At 41.9% G+C, this 19123-nt stretch overlaps 1 long non-coding RNA gene and 5 other non-coding genes across 7 annotated transcripts; all 6 read left to right on the forward strand.

The window, feature by feature from the left end:
• Nucleotides 1-2035: 2035 nt before the first annotated feature.
• LOC145343794 (uncharacterized) lies at nucleotides 2036-15543 on the forward strand. 2 transcript variants are annotated; one of them, XR_013886799.1, is made up of 8 exons: nucleotides 2173-2244; nucleotides 5088-5178; nucleotides 5639-5801; nucleotides 6616-6710; nucleotides 11827-11905; nucleotides 13378-13545; nucleotides 14327-14411; nucleotides 15273-15543. It is a non-coding gene; the product is annotated as an uncharacterized LOC145343794 (long non-coding RNA). The 2 variants fall into 2 exon arrangements; XR_013886800.1 differs by lacking the exons at nucleotides 2173-2244; nucleotides 5088-5178 and adding an exon at nucleotides 2036-2117.
• On the forward strand, nucleotides 5405-5497 carry LOC145344618 (small nucleolar RNA SNORD14). Its single transcript, XR_013886916.1, has one exon. It is a non-coding gene; the product is annotated as a small nucleolar RNA SNORD14 (small nucleolar RNA).
• Nucleotides 6389-6482, forward strand: LOC145344614 (small nucleolar RNA SNORD14). Its single transcript, XR_013886912.1, has one exon. It is a non-coding gene; the product is annotated as a small nucleolar RNA SNORD14 (small nucleolar RNA).
• LOC145344619 (small nucleolar RNA SNORD14) lies at nucleotides 6807-6902 on the forward strand. Its single transcript, XR_013886917.1, has one exon. It is a non-coding gene; the product is annotated as a small nucleolar RNA SNORD14 (small nucleolar RNA).
• LOC145344622 (small nucleolar RNA SNORD14) lies at nucleotides 13139-13231 on the forward strand. The gene has a single exon (XR_013886919.1). It is a non-coding gene; the product is annotated as a small nucleolar RNA SNORD14 (small nucleolar RNA).
• Nucleotides 14097-14191, forward strand: LOC145344616 (small nucleolar RNA SNORD14). Its single transcript, XR_013886914.1, has one exon. It is a non-coding gene; the product is annotated as a small nucleolar RNA SNORD14 (small nucleolar RNA).
• Nucleotides 15544-19123: the final 3580 nt, after the last annotated feature.

Consider the following 19123-nt stretch of genomic DNA (forward strand, 5'->3'; position numbering starts at 1 on the left):
ACAATACTGTGCCTTTAAAAAATGTATTTTAATCATGTTTCTCTGCAGGATGGTTGTAGCAGGCACTGGCATTTTGCTGGCACCATGTTGCCTGTGATTAGAATCCTTTCTTATACTGCTCAGGCAGCATAATTAATATATTTATTTTTAATTTGGAACTAATGCAGTGTTCTGTAATTTGCGGTGTCCTCTGGGATTGCTGACAGGACTAGGGTTGATTGATAGTTCATATCATGTGACTGAGGACAGTATTTTTCCACAGAGCATTCTAGTTTTTAGTTTTGTTTCTCAGTAGCTGCCAGAAGCTGCTGGAAGAAGGCAGTCTCTCTTTCTCTTTCTACAGAGTCTTTCTGAAAGTTCCAAGACTGGGGAGCCTTGGAGATTTGATCCAACAGTCAAAGGGCCAATTCACATAAGTGTTACAAAGCTGAAGGTCCAGCATCATGTAAACATACTTGCTTAATGTGCTAAGCCTGAAGAAGTGTGTATGTCTGTGGGATGGCGTTTAACTTGGAACAGCAGAGATCGATAGCCATTAGAAGCGTGTGTTTAATTCTTGTAATTGGTAAAAGTTGTGCCAATTCTTTTAGTTATATTCAGACTATGTTCTTAAATAAATTATGTTTGATAAAGGCTTCCTCGTGGGTTACTTGAATCTTAGACAGAGTGAAACATCTTATGCTCACCCACGCCAAAATCAAAATGCAAAACGTAGAGTCTATGCTAACCTCATAAAAAATCTTGAAGTTTCTGGCCTGGGTCTTAATAGGTCAATTAACCGGACACCAGTAATTTTCTTCAGCTTATACATGACAAGTGCAGCAGCTAGATTCTGGCACAGCTCCATTTTTTTGGAATATTTTGAATATTTTTCAAGCTCCTGCTGATACTTCCACAGACTCAAAAGCCTTCCTGCTCATTGTCTGGGGAACAAGCATCAGGTTACAGATTCCTTTGTTCATAATCGGGCGGCATTAAGTCATTCCACCCGAGAGACTTTTTGATAGTACTTGTAGGGTAAAATTTCAAAAATAGAATTCACCGTGGGTCAAATGTTTGAGTCAATTTCAGTGTGTCCACAATAAGAATATGTCAGAGGCTACATGTCCGAAATGTATTAATTTTGTAATTTCATAAGTGAAAATGGAGTGAAGTTAGTGCTATCTTGCGGCGATCATAGGTATAAAAATATTTGGACTACATTTTCAAATACAACGTCAAACAGTGGCCAGCAGAGAGCGGTAGCAATCAGTTGACCCAAAGCTTTGGTCCACGGATCAGAAACCTTTTATTGGTATCGCGTAGGATTGCATGGAAATTGGATGCTCAATTTGCATGTACAGTGGTGCAACGATGGAGCACTTTTTACTGCTACGTACCCATATATGATATGGTGAAAAATAAGTGAGAAAATATTTCAAGAATGTGAAATGCATTAGTTTTCAATTGGTGGTTGAAGTAACAGGGACACAGGAAATGTTTTAAAGGCAAAGTGCTGGGAATTCTCAGCATTTGTGAACGTGAGGCAGTAAATGAGGTTTCTTCTAGCATCTTCTGCATCTCAATATAAAACTGCGACTCTGTTGTTATGGATTTAAAAAGACTGCGTCCCACTGTGTTGGGCAGGCTGGGCTACAGCGTCTATTCACAGGCACGATCCCACTACAGATCAGCACGGGGGCTTTGACCTGCTCCGTTTCCGACCTGGGCCGGTTCACCCCTCTTTATCCCACCTGGTGACCCGAGGTTCCCCCCGGAACACCATATAGATGCTGAACTTAATGCGGATGCCCGATCGGCACAGTCCGCTGGTAGCCCAGAACCCCTGACCGCAAGCGATCCGGCAGCCTCAGCCTCCGAGTAGCCGGATAACAGGCGCGCGCCACCGCGCCCGGCGTGTCTAACTCGCTGCAGCCGGCTCCTTCAGGCTGCCCTGGCGATGATGTCACAAAGGGTCGACGTGCACAGGGGACAGGGCGCTAAGACGTCTGGGGGCGGGGCTGGACATGGCGTTACGTGCTGACATACTTCCGGGCCGGCCGCCTCAAATACCACACGTGGCATACCTTCGTTCTCTTTCCCTTTCGAAGCCGGCGTGGTTGCATGAATGCTCTTGGGTAAGGAGCCTGGGTGGTTAGGCCCAGTTCGACTCCAATAAAGCGGCTTCTTCAGGAACGGGAAGGCCTAACACCGCCTTGTCGCACAGATGGCGGTGCGGGGCTCGTTTCGTTGAGCCGCTGCGGGGTTAGTGGGGAGCGGAGCGGCAATGGCGCATTTTCGGGCGGGGAAAGCTCCCAGGCCCGAGTCATGGCCCATTCACCCAGGGCAGCGCAGCACCTGATGTTCGGAGTAGCTCTGCAGCCACGTTCACATGACGAAGAGGGTAACCCCTCGAAAGCTTGCGAGTATATTATCAAATAAATAGGTTGGACTAAAACCTGGTGTTGTCAGACTTTTTACTGTGTTTACGCCAGTCCAACGCCGGCATACCCACATCATGGCCACGTTGGTGTCAGGCTTCAGGCCTCGCCAGTTACACGCGGGCCCCGCAGCTGAGTTCATGCCCCAGCTCCCAGCACGTGCTCCACGTATCCCTCCTGGCAAAGGCCTCTCGGCGCATTTACTATTACTGCAAAAGCAGTGGGTGCGGAGTGTCTTCAATAGCAGATACTTCAGGCCGCCTGGACACGCTCAGCATTTTCTGTTCAATTGAAATTCCTGCAGAGAGCAAAACGTTAGAGCTGATTGAAAATAATTTTCAGATGGTGATTGTGTTTCTAATTAATTTCTTTACAGCAGCGGCTTGTTCCAGTTAGCTTTACTTTGCAGGCGCAGTGTGTCCACAGTATGTCCATTGACTCCTTCCCCTTTCAGTAAAAGCTGGTCGACATGGTTTTACGAAGGGGGTGTTTTGAGTTACGCAAACCCCAGAGCTTTGTGTAATCAGTGACTATATTTAAGGCAGATAATTTCTAGTGCTGCAGGGAATTGGAAGGGGTGTGTGCAGGGAGTAGGGAAGTAAATTTAAACCCCAGAATCAACCTTATATTGAATGGTGGGGCAGGCCTGATGATCCATATGATTTTCTGTTCTTATGACTCATAAGCAAATGGCTGATGAGGAGAAGGCTTCTATGGCAATTGACTTGAAACCTTGCCTGTGTTTCTGTCGGCTGAGTTACTGCTTGACCTGAGTATTTCAGCGTTCTGCTTTTATCTCATATATTGTGATGTCTAATTGTTCAGAATGATCCCAATGCTGTTAGATCTGCCAGAAGAAAAGCTAGGTTAAGGACCCAAGGCAGTTTTTCAGTGTTGTGACAGATTGTGCACAGTGGTATTTGTTTAAATCATGTTTGGACATGTGGGAAGAGTTCAATCTAAACAGGGCATTAATGTAGTACATATAGAAAAAGTTGAATTTAATAAAGGATGAGTAGTGGAAAAAAGTGGAATGTGTAATAAAGGATGAGTAGTTAAGTTGTTGATCTCTTGGAGGCAGAGACTTGGAGTTTTTTTGAAATAAGGAAATGGCAGAAATGTTTCTCAATTGTTTTAGTCTTCATAGAAGTCAGTAATTGCATGTCAGACAACAAATGAGCAGTTGAGTGACACTTGAGGAGATATTGGCAGAAGTGGGGCTAACGACTGGCAAATCATTGTATCTCCTGACCTTTGTCCAGGGATGTACTGTTTAGTCAAGATCCCAATTGATTGGAAGTTGGCAAATACAAAACCAGTATTCAAGACATGGTTGTGAGGAATTGTTGGAATTGTATCCAGAGGAAGTCTCAAAGCAGTTAGATGTTGTAGTATGATCAAAGTCAGTTGTATTTACTGTGTAGTTTTGTGTAGCTGGTTGGTTTGATGAAGTGAAACCAGTAAATGTTATGCACCTGGTTCTTCACAAGGCACTTTATTAGCAAGGTTAGTACACAAGTTATGGGTTTGTAGAATTGGGAGAATATGTTAAACATCGAAACCAGAAGCAGGAATAGGTGTTTGGCCTATTCCTGACCTTGCGCCTGCTCTGCCATTCATTTTGATCATGGCTGGTATTCAGTGTCCTGGTTCTCCCCCTGCCAATGCATTAATCTCAATCTCTTTAGCCCCTAGAGATGTATCTAATTTTTTGAAATCAGACCTTTTGGCCTGAACTACATTCTGTAGTCATGAATTCTAATTGCACATGTTTGCCTCTATGGGTGAAGTAATTTCTCCTCACTTCAATTCTAAAAGGTTTATCCCTTATCCTCAAACTATGGCCCCTAATTTTGGACTCCCTTACTGCTGGGAACATGGATTGGGGGGCTGATAGTAACTGGTTAAGTACGTGAATGGTAAGGTGGTTGATTGGGTTATCATCTGGGGTTTGTGAGGTATTCATTTTTAGTATAATTAGAAACAGTACTTTTTAAAACAAATCTGAGTGTTAGTACTGAGGAGCTTGCATTATCTTGGCTGACAAGACAAAGTTCACATGCAAATATAGCAAGCAATTGGAAAGACAAGTTTTGAAGTCATCTTTGGGAAAGATAGTCACGAAGTTGGGAAGGCAGCTTTTCAAGACATGATACCAAAGTGTAGCTGAAGGTGGGCCAATTGTTGTGATACCCTTTTTGATAGGGTGGCACTACCTGAGGGGAGGAAACCAATTAAAATGCCAGTCAACATTTAGCAGCTAATAAGTGTTCAACACATGAATCATTGCAAGAGCAATCAGATCAGTCAATATCCAGTGTTTTCAATGTTGCCATTGTCAAATTTAATGCAGTTGAACTTGCATGCTTCCTTTCATTTTGAGGGCATTTATCTTGTAAATGAAATGTAAGAGCTTAAACAGGAAAGTTTTATTCATGCGTTCCAGTAAATGCCCATGAGAAGAGTAAATTTAGTGTTAAAACTTTCAAAATTTCCCACTCGAGAATGAACCTAGTTCAAAAAACCTTTAAACTTGTGGCTTCCTGTTGTCAGTTCTGACAACTTGTGATGCTCTAGTTTGTTTTTATTTTAGCGTTCAAACTTTTTCCAATTTTCTCTAACTTCTGGTGGGAGTGTTGATTACTAGCTGGAATCTTTGTTTTGCAGATTTCCTCTGATTGCTAACTCACTGGATTTGTTCAGATGGCAGGGTGTTTGGAGCAGGTTGTTGGGTCAGCTCTACTAATATTGTTTTTAGGCAAGAGATTTCATATTTGAAATTTTTATGGTTGTATCACTAAAGGTGTTTACTGATTTTTTTCACTTAGAATTTGAATAGCAAACTTACAATTTCTGTCTCTTGGTTGTGTGCATAAAAACTTTCTATGCGTCATAATCTAGTTTCATGGAGCAATATCATTTCTTTTCACAATTTTTAATTTGCCTGTGTCTGAATAAAACGATTATTTGGTTTAGTGATTTGCTCACAATGATGACTGTTTTTCCATCCATTCGCAGTTTCCTCCAGAAAGGACTGGTCCACATGTTGGTTCAACCTTCCTTGGATGTCTGAGTGAGCATTTCAGTGTAACTGGCTGCAGGGCTTGCAGTTTTGTATTTTGGGGTTTTAGAATTGCTATTCTGAATAACAAGTCCGGAAGCAATGTCTTTCAACTTGTTTGATTGATGTTGGTTAATTAAGAACTCTTGCCTTTCAGGTATGAGCCTTTGGGATTCCCATGGTGTTACCCAGGTGTGTTTTGTTACTGGGAACAATTTCTAGGATCATGAACTCTAAGGGACTTGACCTTCCAGAGGATCGATATGACTTGAGCAAGACTGCTGTGGCTGTTGGCAAACACTTGAAGAACAAGAAGTATGGTTAGTTTGCTGTTCAAAATCTCATTGCACGTCGTTTAACATGAGCTTTTTCAAGTATTTTTTGAGAAACTGGCAGCATTACACTGGAAGTTCTCATCAATTCAATTTGTGATTGCTGTTTGGGAGATAATGCCTCAACAATGCACCCTCTGGAGAAGTGTTGGTACTAGCAACAGTTCTTCTGTGTGGGTTTCAGAAGTTCAGGACTATTGCAGTGAAGGGATAATGGACAACAGTGAGGGTCTCACTGTCCTGTCCAATGTAAAGCCTGTGCCTTTGGTTTTCTGGCCTTTTGGGGAAAGTGAGTATAAACTTCCAGTCTTGATGAGAATTTTGTTTATGGCAGAATTTGGGACAGAGAAAGCAGTTTGAGTAATGAGGTTACAGGCTGTGCAGTATTTAAAAAAAAAATTGCCTTGATCTAAAGCCATGGTTCAGATTTCATGTTTTTGCTGTGATACACTGAAGTTTGTGCATTATCTACACTTTGGATTTTATTTAATACTAATGTATTATTGAAATTACAACCCTAATTTTCTGATAAGTCAGCTTCTGTTTTCTTTGAAGGGTATTTGCATGTATTTAGCTCACAATGATGAATGTTTTGTCCAACCATTCGCAGTTTCCCCCAGAAAGGGTTTCTCCTTATGTTGGTAAAATCTTCCTTGGATGTCTGAGTGAGCTATGCAACTATTTCTGGCAGTTTCAGGTCCCTGTGGAAGCTGAAGCAGCCAATAATTTGATGAGGGTGCCTGTTAAGCAGCACTGATAATGCTTTGCACTCAATCTGAACAATGTAATATTTTCACTGCAGGATAAAGATGCCAAATTCTATTGCTTACTGAAAGTTGAATCCACATGCTGCCTCATTAGTACAAGTCCAAGAGGACTTCAACCCAACTGGAAGTAGTAAGTGTTTCATGCACATTATACTATGCAACACAACAAACCAAATCTACTTTGAACCTGTTAAAATGGACTATAATTTGTGCTCTTGGAATTAGCTCACAATGATGAATGTTTTGTCCAACCATTCGCAGTTTCCTCCAGAAAGAGATTTCCTCTTCATGTTGGCAAATGCTTCCTTGGATGTCTGAGTGAGAAACAGCAGGACCTTGAGCACATGTGCAGATTCCTGACAATAGTGAGGCAGACTGAAAAAGCAAACTAGCTATATTGTTCATTGACTGAAGCCTGGAGTATATAATGGAGGTTGTAGATAACACTGCATCAAAGTTATAGTTCTGATCACATTACAGGAAGAACTAGAGATAATAGAGTTTTAAGGGTGGAAAACTTTAGCTGCCAGGAAAGTCTGAATGGGTTGGGTTTATTTGGAATAAAAGCAACTAAGGAAATTTAATTGGTGTGTAAAGCCAAGCAGCCTAGTGTGGTTTGGAAGACCTATTGCCATTGAAGTTGGAAATTGTTGGGGGCATGGGGTGGCAGATCTAATTAGAAGTAATTGGTGAAAGTATTAGGTGTGGTGAGAAATAGTACAATCAAAACAAGGCATTTTATGTAGGTGTAGAAAGAAGTGGAATGTAATAGTAGTTAAAGTTAAGTAATTGATCTCTTAGAGGCAAACACTGGAATTTCCTTTTGAAATAAGGAAATGGCAGAAATGTTACTCAAAATTGTTTTTGTCTTCACAGCAGAAGGCTGTAATTAATCTCTGAAGTAGCAGATGGGCAGTTGAGTGATGCTTGAAGTATTGGTTGAAATGGGACTAAGGACTGGCAGATGCATGGATGTGCTGACCTGCATCCAGAGATGTATTGTTTTATCAGGTCCCAATTGATTGGAAGTTGGGAAATGGAAAACCAGTATTCAAGACTGTTTTGTGGAATTGTTGGAACCTCATCTGGAGGTAGTTTCAGAGCAGTTAGAACATTGACTTTGATCATACTACAATCATGTTTGCCATTTAGTTTTGGGTGTAGAAGGTTGGTTTGATGTGAAATCATGTTATGCACCTGTTTTTTCAAAAGACATTACTCCTTTGATAAGCGAGGGGATTAAGGGTTATGGGGAGAGGGTGGGAATGTGGAACAGATCAGCCATGATCTTATTGAATGGTGGGGCAGGCTTGAGGGGCTAGATGGCCTGCTCCTAGTTATGTTCTTAGTGTTGGAAGAATATAGTAAACATAAACTGGAAATGAGTAGGTATTCAGCAATTTGCATCTGCTCTGCCATTCATTTTGATCATGGCTGATCACTGAATTCAATATCCTAATTCTCCCCCACTCTTCCACAATACTGTAGCCCCCAGAGCTGTATCTAATTTCTTAAAATCACATGTTTTGGCCTCAATTTCAGTCTGTTGTAGTGAATTCCAATTCCATGCATACACCTCCCTCTAGATGCAGAAATTTATTATCTTGTCAATTCTAAAAGGTTTAACCCTATTGTCAAACTGACCCCTAGTTCTGGACTCCCCCCACCATTGGGAACTTGGATGGGGTATTGGGTAACTGACAGAGTAACAAGTTAAGTAAATGAGCAGCAAGATCGGAGTTTTCATTATGGGTTATAATTGGAGGGTATGTTTGATATTAACTTTTAGTAAAAATAGAAACTTGAGACCAAGTCTGAAAAATAAAGCTTGAGACTGAGGTACAAGCATGAAGAGTTCTTGCCTCAATGTGTATGTTTTTGGTGAGACTACACCATTAGAATTGTGCAGTTTTAATCTCCCTATCCAAGGAAATGCATGCTTGCATTGGTAGTGCTACAGCAAATACTCAGATTGGTTCTTGGGGTGAATAGGGGAGCAGGTGCCTCACTAACTGAGTTTTTTGAGGAAGTGATGAAGATGACTGGGCATAGGGGGTGGATGTTGTCTACATGTACTTCAATAAGGTCTTTCACAAGGTCCTTGGCAGACTGGTACAGGTGAGGTTGCTTGGGATCAGAGGTAAGGTGGATACAGAATTTCCTGCTCCTAGAAGACATGGGGTAGCAGTGGAAGGGTGTGTTTCTGAATGGAGGGCTGTGACAAGTGGCATTCCTCAGGGATTAGTGCTGGAACCTTTGCTGTTTGTAATATGATTTGGAGAAAAATGTAATTGGTTGATTAGCAGGTTTGCAGATAACAAAGGTTGGTAAATTTGTGGATAGTGCTGAGTACCATCAGAGGATCAGTTGGAGGGATGGCAGATGGAGTTTAATCTAGACAATTTGAAGTACTGCATTCTGGAAGATCTAATACAGATAGGAAATATACAGTAAATGACAAAACCCTTAAGAGTATTGACAGGCAGAGGGTACACAGGTCACTGGAAGTGGCAACACAGGTGGAGAAGGTAGTCAAGTAGGCATATGGCATGCTTGCCTTCATCAGCCAGAGCATTGAGTTTCAAAATTGGCAAGTCATGTTGCAGCTTTATAGAACCTTAGGCCTCACTTGCAAGTGTTCAATTCTGGTCACCACAAACAGCCAGAAGGATGTGGAGACTTTGGAGAGGGTACATAAGAAATAGGAGCAGGAGTAGGCCATCTAGCCCTTCGAGCCTGCCCTGCCATTCAATAAGATCATGGCTGATCTGTCGTGGCTCAGTTCTACTTTCCCGCCCTCTCCCCATAACCCTTAATCCCCTCATCAAAAACCCATCAACCCGCGTCCTAAAAATATTTAGTGAAGCAGCCTCCACCACTTCAACAGGCAGAGAATTCCAGAGATTCACCACCCTTTGAGTGAAGAAGTTCCTCCTCAACTCCGTTCTAAACTGCCCCCCTTATCTTGAGGCTGTGCCCCCTAGTCCAACTGTCTTTTTTGAGTGGGAAGAGTGTCTCCACCTCTATCCTGTCCATCCCATTCATCATCTTATACGTCTCAATGAGATCTCCCCTCGTTCTTCTAAACTCTAACGAGTACAAGCCTAGTTTATTCAGCCTCTCCTCATAGCTCAACCCCCTCAACTCCAGTATCGGCCTAGTAAACCTCCTCTGTACTCCCTCCAAGGCCAAAATATCTTTGCGCAGGTGTGGCACCCAAAACTGCACACAGTACTCCAGCTGCGGCCTCACCAATGCCCTATACAGCTGCAGCAAGACCTCCCTACTTTTATATTCAATCCCCCTTGCTATGAAGGCCAGCATCCCATTAGCCTTCCTGACCACCTGCTGCACCTGCAGGCTGGGTTTTTGTGACTCATGCACAAGGACCCCGAGGTCCCTCTGCACTGTTGCCTGCTGCAGTTTTTCACCCTGTAAATAAAAGTCCTTCCTACCATTCTTCCTACCAAAGTGGACCACCTCGCACTTGCCAACATTAAATTCCATTTGCCATTTCCTGGCCCATTCTCCCAGCCTATCTAGATCCTTCTGCAGACTCTCCACACCCTCCGCACAATTTGCCGTTCCCCCAATCTTGGTGTCATCAGCAAATTTTGACACCCTACAGGATGTTGCCTGGTATGGAGGGCATTAACTATGAGAAGAGGTTGGAGAAACTTGGTTTGTTCTGACTGGAGTGATGGAGATTGACGAGTGACCTGATGGAAGTCTGCAAGATTGAGCATGGATAGTGGATAGTCAAAGCTTTTTCCCCAGGGTGGAAGAGTCAATTGCTGGGGACCATGGTTTAAGGTGCAAGGGGCAACATTTAAAGGAGATGTATGAGGCAAGTGTTTTTACAGATGGTGATGGGTGCCTGCAACTTGCTCCCAGAGGAGATAGTGGAAGCAGATATGATGGTGACATTTAAGGGGTGTCTTCACAAATGTATGAATAGGATGGGAATAGAGGGATACAGTTCCCAAAGGGTAGGAGGTTTTATTTCAGTCAGGCAGTGTGGTCAGTGCAGGCTTGGAGGGTGGAAAGGCCTGTTGCTGTGCTGTAATTTTCTTTGTTCTGAGGTGAGCAGGTTATCAGTGAAGAGCGGCTGTGTATATGGACCTTTATTCTAGAGATTTGACAAATGGAAAGTGATCTCAGTGCAACAGGCAGATTTATGAAGGGGTTTGACTGGGAGAAATGAGAACATGAATGTATGGCCTCAAGATGAGGGATAAATCACTTAAGATATAGTTCACAGATTTCTTCACTCAGCCAAATGTGGATCTTTGGAATGAACCAGCCTGGAGGGATGTAGGTTTCTATTCAGTGTAATCCAAGCTGAGATCAATGTTTCTGGTATTTCTCAAGGGGTGGTGGATAGGAAAGTGAATTTGAGGTGAGACCAGATATGATTGATACAGCAGGCTTGAGGGACCAAATAGTAATTTCCTATTTGTCATTAATTTTCTTGATGTGTTCTCAGACAAGTCAAAGCAGGGTCAGTAGGTGTACAAGACTAAATACATGGTGGCTTCAAGTTAGATGTTAAGGGTCTAGCAACAGTAAGATAGATGGAAGAAAGTGGTCTTTGTTGGAAAGAATATTTGATGGGACATGAAATCAATGCTTGCCAACAATTACACCTGTGACAGATTGAAAGTATCTAGTCTTATGTGGGCCCAAGAGTCGTTTTGCTCTTTCCACTGCAAAATCAGGAGGGTGTGATTAACTTCTGGACACTATAGAGGGATCTGGAGGCATGAGGATAAATGACCATCACTTTCACAGTATGGTTTGTAACTGGGTTGGGTGCATTTCAGTACTGAAGGAAAAAAGCTTTAAGTCATGTTTGGGAAAGGATGATCATGGAGATGAAGGGCAGCATTATCAAGGATATGAGAACGAACGGAAGTTGAAGGTGGCCAATTGTTGCAATAAAGTTTTTGATGGAAGGATGCAATTAAAATGTCAGTCAGCATTTGGTGGATAATTCTTGAAGGTGTTCTACACCTGGAACATTGACTGATCTGATTTCTGTCCTACTGGCTGGCCTTGTTTCCTATTTTAAAAGTTAGCAGTGTCTATAACCTATCAAATGCAGTGTTTTCAATATTCATTGTCAAATTTTATTGCATGATTTCTTGCATTTTTTGGCAATTTATCCTGTATAAATGAAATGCAAGTTGCTTAAACAGACAAGTTTTTTTATTCCTGCATTTGATTATATCTACTTCCCTTCCTAGTGGCTTGAACTAACATTGGATGATGTGAAAGAATAGACTTATGAACTGGCCAAGAAAGGCCTGGCCTCATCACAGATTGGTGAGTGTACAATTTGAGTTACTTATAATTTGCAGCACCAAAAAGGCCAGTTTCTCCAAATAGCAACACATAGAACTTAAGATCTGAATGAAAGACAAACTGCAGGAATTACTAAACCAGTTGGTGTTTCCTATGGAAGGCAACACTTGATGTCTGAAGGATCATGATCTGAAGCATTAACTACACACCACATTTTTGGGATGGTTTCCTGGTTTAAAAATACACCTGGGGCCTTTGATTTTATAAGGAAGTTATGCTAAGCCTCTTGTGCACTGGTAATGCTTTAGCTGGAGCTTTGTTCATTTCTATCTGAATCTTTTGGAAGAATTGAGTGGGTGCAGAGGTGCTTTCTTAAAATGGTGCCAGGCTTTAATGACAGACTACAGAAGCTGGGATTTTCTTGGAACAGCAAAGGTTCCAAGAAGCTTTTAGTTGTGCTCAACATTGAGGCATTTTGATAAGTAAATGTAGGGAGAAATTTCCACTGGGTTGGAGGTGGGGCATTTTAATGTAACTTGGGCAAGGGGCATTGTGGGGACTGAGCTATGGTCAAGAATGCTCTGCATGAAGGGCTGGTGAATGTAGATTTAATGGTGGCTTTCAAAAGGGATTTCCTCAAAGTGAAAAAATTACAAGAATATTAAGAACAAAGTGGTATTATCATATCTAGCAATTTTGAGCACCACATAGCTAATCAATTGCTAGTTGTGCTTTTTAATCCAATTTCCAGTAAAGACCCATGGGAAGTGTAGAATTTACTGAAGTTTTCAATTTCCTGTTCTACATCAAAAACCTGTCCAAGTCATGGCTTCCTGTTGTGTTGATTCTGCCAAAGAGTGAGATGCTCAAGTTTTTAGTTTTATTTGAAATTTTTTGCCAATTTTCTCCATTTCTGGTGGGAGTATTGATGACTAGCTGGGATCTTTGTTTTGTAGCTTTTGTCTGATTCAACAAGCTTGGGCTGAGCAATTTTAGAGCAGGTTGTTGGGTCAGCTCATCTGCTAATATTGATTTTAGGCAATTGGTTCTTTGAAATTTAAAGCTTATCACTTCATGTTGACTTTTATCTTTTAGAACTTGAATAGCAAACTGACAATTTCTGCATCTTGGTTGTGTACATGAAGACTTTCTATGCACTGTAATCTAATCTCATGTAGCAAGGTCATCCCTTTTCACAATTTTTAGTTCAGCTGTGACTGACCAAGATGATCATCATTGCATTTAGAGACTTGCTCACAATGATGACTGTTTCTCCAACCATTCGCAGTTTCCTCCAGAAAGGACTGGTCCATGTGTTGGTTCAATCTTCCTTGGATGTCTGAGTGAGCATTTCAGTGTAACTGGCCAGTTTTGTCAGGGAATGAAATTTTATACTTGGGGTGGGGTTTAGAATTGTTCTAAATAACAAGTTGGGAAGGTTTTACTTTCAACATTGGTTGAAGTTGGATAAATTAAGTACTCTTGCCTTTCAGGTGTGATCCTTGGATTCCCATGGTGTTGCCCAGGTGCTTTTTGTTACTGGAACAAAATTCTCAGGATCTTGCAGTCTAAAGGATTTTTTTCCAGACCTTCCAGAGAATTAACATTACTTGATCAAGACTGCTGTGGCTGTCTGCAAACACATGGAGGGGAACAGGAAGGTTAATATGCTGTTCAGATCTCATTGCATGTCATTTAACACTAGCTCTTTTAGTGTATTTTTGCAGCAAAACTGGTAACAATATACTGGATGTTCTGATTACTCCTGAGGGGGGATAATGCCTCAATGTGCCCTCTAGATAAGTGTTGTTACTGGCAGTGGTTATTCTGTGCATGAGGGTTTCAGCAGTTGAGGACTATCAGTGAAGGGATAATGGATAACAGTGACAGTTTGAGTCCTGTCTGACATAGTCTGCCTTTATGATTTTTTGGGGGGAAGCTGGATATAAACTTCCAATCATGGTGAGAACTGTTTTTGTAGACTTTAGGACAGCAAAAGCAGTTTAAGAACAAGTGGTTTACTGTATGAGTATAAGAATGGGAAGATCTTAAGCCATGCCTTAGATTTTGGGTTTGTGCTCAAATATTGAAGTTTGTACAGTGCCTACATTTTGTATTTTAATTAATACTAATGCATTATTGAAGTTACAACCCTAATTTTGTGATAGATTAGTTTCCATTTTCTTTGAAGGGGGAATGGCATGTATTTAGCTCACAATGATGAATGTTTTATCCACCATTCGCAGTTTCCTCCAGAAAAGGCTTTCTCCTTAATGTTGGTAAAATCTTCCTTGGATGTCTGAGTGAGCTATGCAGCTATTTCTGGTAGTTTTGGTACCTATGGAAGCTGAAGCAGCCAATACTTTGATATGGGGGTGCCTGTTAAGTAGTACTAATAAATGCTTTACATTCAGTCTGAGCAATGTAATATTTTCACTGCAGGATAAAGATGCCAAATTCTGTTTCATCCTTAATGAAAGCCAGCTGGCTTATTATTACAAGTCCAAGAGGGTACTTCCCACTGGAAGTAAGTATTTAATACACATTGTATTATGCAACATGACAAACCAAATCTACTTGTTGAAATGGACTAGGCTTTGGGATTTAGCTCACAATGATTGTTTTGTCCAACCATTCAGAGTTTCTTCCAGAAAGGGATTTACTCCATGTTGGCAAATCCTTCCTTGGATGTCTAACAGCAGCACCTTGAGCACTTGTGTGCAGAACCATGAAGGTAGCAGGGCAAATCATGGAAGTGGCTGAGAAGGCAAACTAGCTGTGTCCTTCATGGGTTATGTATGTTAGGTCTTAATTATACTAAACTATACATAGCCTTGCATCAGAGTACAGTTCTGATCACATTACAGGAAGAACTAGAGATTGTACAGAAGAGTATTAAGAATGGAGAACTTTAGCTGAAGGAAAGTCTGAATGGGCTGACTTTATTTGGAACAAAAGCAGCTAAGGAGAAATTTAATTGCTGTGTAAAGTCAAGCAGCCTAGTGTGGTTAGATGAGACACATTGTCATTGAGGTTAGAATTTACACAGGGTGGGGTGTATTTTTACTAAAAGTAATTAGTGAAAGGATAGGTGTGGTCAGGAAATAATTCATCCAAAGGTTGATGGGGAAATTCATTGTCCTAAAGTGTTTGAGGTGGAAAATGCAAGTGAAAAAGGCACTTGATGCCATAAGTGACAAGGCTATGCACCAAGAGTTGAAAGATGGATTATACAAGATGACTTTTCCCTGCTGGTACAGGATCAGTTGCTTTCCATGTGGTAAATCCTTGTCTGGATGGTGATAATTTGGGAGAGAACATTTCCTGTCTTGGTTGAGCTTTCAGTTTTGTTTATGCAGTGGGCTAATTGTGCTTTTTCCCTTCACAGTAAGTTCTCTGCAGCTTCAGCACTGGTAGCCTAAGAAGTTTCTTCCTTGAAATGAAAAGAACGCTGCAAATACTGAGAATGTGGGACAAAAAGAACAAGCATTGGAAAACCTCAGCTGGTGTGGCAGCATCTGCATAGAGGGTGGAATAGTTAATGTTTTGAGTCAGTTGTCAACAATTTAACTGTCTCTACACATGCTTGATGTATTTTTTCCAGCACTTTTATTTTTCAGGTATGATAAAGAAATTTGAAATAAATAATTCTTGTTAGAGTTGGCCTGTCTGGGTTTGTTGATTCAGTGAATGCAGATACATGGATAGCAGGGTTTGTTTGTGGTTGAGAGCTGTAATGTGTAGTCAGCTGTCAAGACTTCAACAATAGCAACAATTCTGCCTTGCTTTTGATGTGTTTAAATCTGCTTACAACATTCCATTTGTTTTTAATGACCTCCTGTTATTAAAGGCCTAGTTAACTCTAGAAACCACCCCCACCACCACAAATTTGTGATGCATAACAGCACAATACTATGCTGGAATTTGAAACAAAGGCTGGAATACCCCCCAGGTGTCTGACAGCATATGTAGAGAGAATAGAGCCAATGTTTCAAGTCACAATCAAGTGATATGTCTTTGATGCAAATATAGTCAATGCACTAATAAGCACTTCCAAACAGTTAATTGTGTAGATCAAACTAATTGCATATTTCATATGCAGTAACATAGTGAAGTATTGTGCTATACAGACAAAACATACTGTTTGTAGAGGAAATGAGTGAGCAATGTAGTGTCATGGTCATGGGGTGTCAAGGTTCAACTTAATGCAAGGTAAGTCCATGTCAAAAGTCTGACAGTGGCAGGGAAGAAGCTGTTCTTGAACCAGTTGGTACATGACCTCAGACTTTGTGGAAGAGAATGTGTGGGGGTTCTTAATTATGCTGGCTGCTTTACCAAGGCAGCAGGAAGTGTAGACAGTTTATGGATGGGAGGCTGGTTTGCATGATGGATTGGGCCACATTCATGGCCTTTTATAATTCCTTGCAGTCTTGGGCAGAGCAGGAGCCATACCAAGCTGATATCAAAACCTAACTTCCCATGAACTAGGAATGAGCAATTCAGCCATTCATTATGATCATGGCTGATTCTCATCCTGATGTTATCTCCACCTTCCTCTACATAATCTGAAAACCTATCCAGTTTGTTTGGTGTTATGATATCCACTACCCAGTAGAGTAAGTTAGGAAGTTTGAAATCCCTAAAGACTTGACCTTTTGGGTGAATAAACTATCCACACAGAACTGATCAGACACTGCACTAAGTATCCATGTGAGGACAGGCTGAATAAACTAGGCTTGTACTTGTTAGAGTTTAGAAGAATGAGGGGAGATCTCATTGAGATGTATAAGATGATGAATGGGATGGATAGGATAGAGGTGGAGAGACTCTTCCTGCTCAAAGGACAGGACTAGGGGGCACAGCCTTAAGATAAGGGGGGGTGGTTTAGAACAGAGTTGAGGAAGAACTTCTTCACTCAAAGGGTGGTGAATCTCTGGAATTCTTTGCCTGTTGAAGTGGTGGAGGCTACCTTGCTAAATATTTTTAAGATGCGGGTTGATGGGTTTTTGATGAGAGGGGATTAAGGGTTATGGGGAGAGGGCGGGAATGTGGAACTGAGCCACGACAGATCAGCCATGATCTTATTGAATGGCGGGGCAGGCTCAAAGGACCAGATGGCCTACTCCTGCTCCTATTTATGTTCATATGGTATTCCTAGGCAAGCCTTAAATTGGGACAGGTCAAATCCTCTACACATACTAACAACCAATAAGGTTGCTAACAGTAAATCCCCACCAAAATGTAGAATACTCAACATGCATATGACCTCATCTCCCTCAATTGGATGGAGGAGTGTATGCCAGGGGCTTAAGCAATAGCCTTCACAAAGGGAGGTGAGACTAACTGCAGTAACTATAGAAGGATATCTCTTGTACACCACACAGAAGGTCATTGCAAAACTAAATTGTCTTCAGCTGATGGTGTAGATTCCTGGGTCACAATTTGGATTCCCTCCAAGAGGCACTGTGGCCATAATATTCATAGTAAGATAAATTTTAAAGAAATGCAGATGGCACCCCTAACTTCTTCACAGCCTCTTTTCACCTCGGAATTGCAGAAATTCATCACCATATGCCACAGCACAAATATGAGCACAAACTGATGTCAATCAGGGCTGTGTCATTGCACTGACACTCTTCCATCTTCCTTTCTCTCTCTTCCCCCCCCCCCCCCCCCCCAATCCCACCTTCAAGAAGCTCCCCCACTGCCTTGAGTACTCTGCAGGACAAGAGGGAAAATATTCAAGCCATGTTGCCTCCATTCCAGAACCAAGATCAGCTCAACCTCTGTCATGGCGCTGTAGTATGCTGATAAGTTGTGTATACACAATGTGGGGTGAGCTTCAATCTATCATTGATATATTTGCAGAGGTATATGAAAGAATGGACTTGGAACATCCAGACAACAAAGAACCTCTACCTGCACTACCTTCTGTCTGCACTGCCCCCCCCCCCCAACCTATCAAGATCCATGGCAAGCCATTGGATAGCATTGATTGTTTCTCATACATCTGAGGAAAAGATCATTCAACAACAAAAACCTAAAATCCAGCATCAAGCTCATGGACTACAGGGGTGCAGAGCCTCCTGTGTATGTCAGACACGGACAATGTACAGCTGACACCTTAAATCCCTGTAGAAATGTCACCAGTGCTGCCTCTGCAAAATCCTACTAATTCAATGATAAGAACATAAGAAATAGGAGTAGGCCAACTAGCCCTTCGAGCCTGCCCAGCCATTCAACAAGACCATGGCTGATCTGTCGTGGCTCAGCTCCACATTCCCGCCCTCTGCCCATAACCCTTAATCCCCTCTCTTATCAAAAACCCATCAACCCGCGTCTTAAAAATATTTAGTGAGGTAGCCTCCACCACTTCAACGGGCAGAGAATTCTAGAGATTCACCACCCTTTGAGTGAAGAAGTTCCTCCTCAACTCTGTTCTAAACTGCGCCCCCCCTCTGTCTTGAGGCTGTGCCCCCTAGTCCTGCTATCCTTTCTGAGCGGGAAGAGTCTCTCCACCTCTATCCTATCCATCCCATTCATCATCTTATACGTCTCAATGAGATCTCCCCTCATTCCAATATCAATGTCCTCTCTCAGGCCAACATCCCCAATTTTGACATGCTGATTATGACTAATCAGCTACGTTGGGCAGTTCACATTGTGTGCATGCCTGACACAAGACTCCCCAAAAAAGCTCTGTACTCAGAGCTTCATCACTGCAAGCAGTTACCAGGAGGGTAGAGGAAATACTTCAGGGATGTTCTCAAAGCCACCCTGAAAAAATGCACCAACGCCACAGATCTATGGAAATCTATTGCTTGATACTGTCCAGAGAAATATCTGTGAAAGTACCAATCAATTTTGAGCTTCTCTGGCAGATCCAAGTGGCAGCCACGCCAAAGCGGAAACGAAATACTGAAATCCAATCTTCCCACCTGCCTGCCTTATCAAACATTATCTATTTCAGCTGCATGCGAATCCAGCATTGGACTTTTCGGTCATCTCAGACCCACAACGCCAGATGGGACAGAAGTCATCCTCGGTCCTGAAGGGACTATAAGTAGAGTTCAAACTTTCCAATTCTAGCATTGTTGACTTCCAGGACCAAGAACCACAAGGAGGAGACAAATAGTGCAAGTTTTCACACAACTCTGAAATGATGTTCCCCCACTCCCCAACATCAGATTACCACCTGGTACCCAAATCACTCACCCAATAAAATGAAGCCCATGGAGC

Source organism: Carcharhinus amblyrhynchos, chromosome 6 (assembly GCF_965287045.1).
Source record: "Carcharhinus amblyrhynchos chromosome 6, sCarAmb.v2.hapA, whole genome shotgun sequence".
Taxonomy (NCBI): Eukaryota; Metazoa; Chordata; class Chondrichthyes; order Carcharhiniformes; family Carcharhinidae; genus Carcharhinus; species Carcharhinus amblyrhynchos.